The following is a 270-nucleotide window of genomic DNA, read 5'->3' on the forward strand; positions in this document are numbered from 1 at the left end:
CGGTTTCTCACGTGATGCTCAGGGGCGCAGGCTTCATCTCGCAGTTTGGAACTTTGCTTATTCATGGATGTGTCGCCTCCCCACGGCTCTGACGCTGGGGTCGGTCCCCGGGTGCGCGGCTGACAGCGGGGCCGAGCTGGGGATGCCACCCGTCTGCCCCAAATGTCTACATCTGCTCCAATGGAGCCCCGGGTGCGTGCTGGGCTCCCTGCAGAGCACCGTGGGTCCCTTGGCTTGCTACTGACAGTGGCGAGCGGCCGGCACGGGGCG

The sequence above is a fragment of the Merops nubicus genome, unplaced genomic scaffold (genome assembly GCF_000691845.1).
Source record: "Merops nubicus isolate BGI_N331 unplaced genomic scaffold, ASM69184v1 scaffold48499, whole genome shotgun sequence".
Classification (NCBI taxonomy): Eukaryota; Metazoa; Chordata; class Aves; order Coraciiformes; family Meropidae; genus Merops; species Merops nubicus.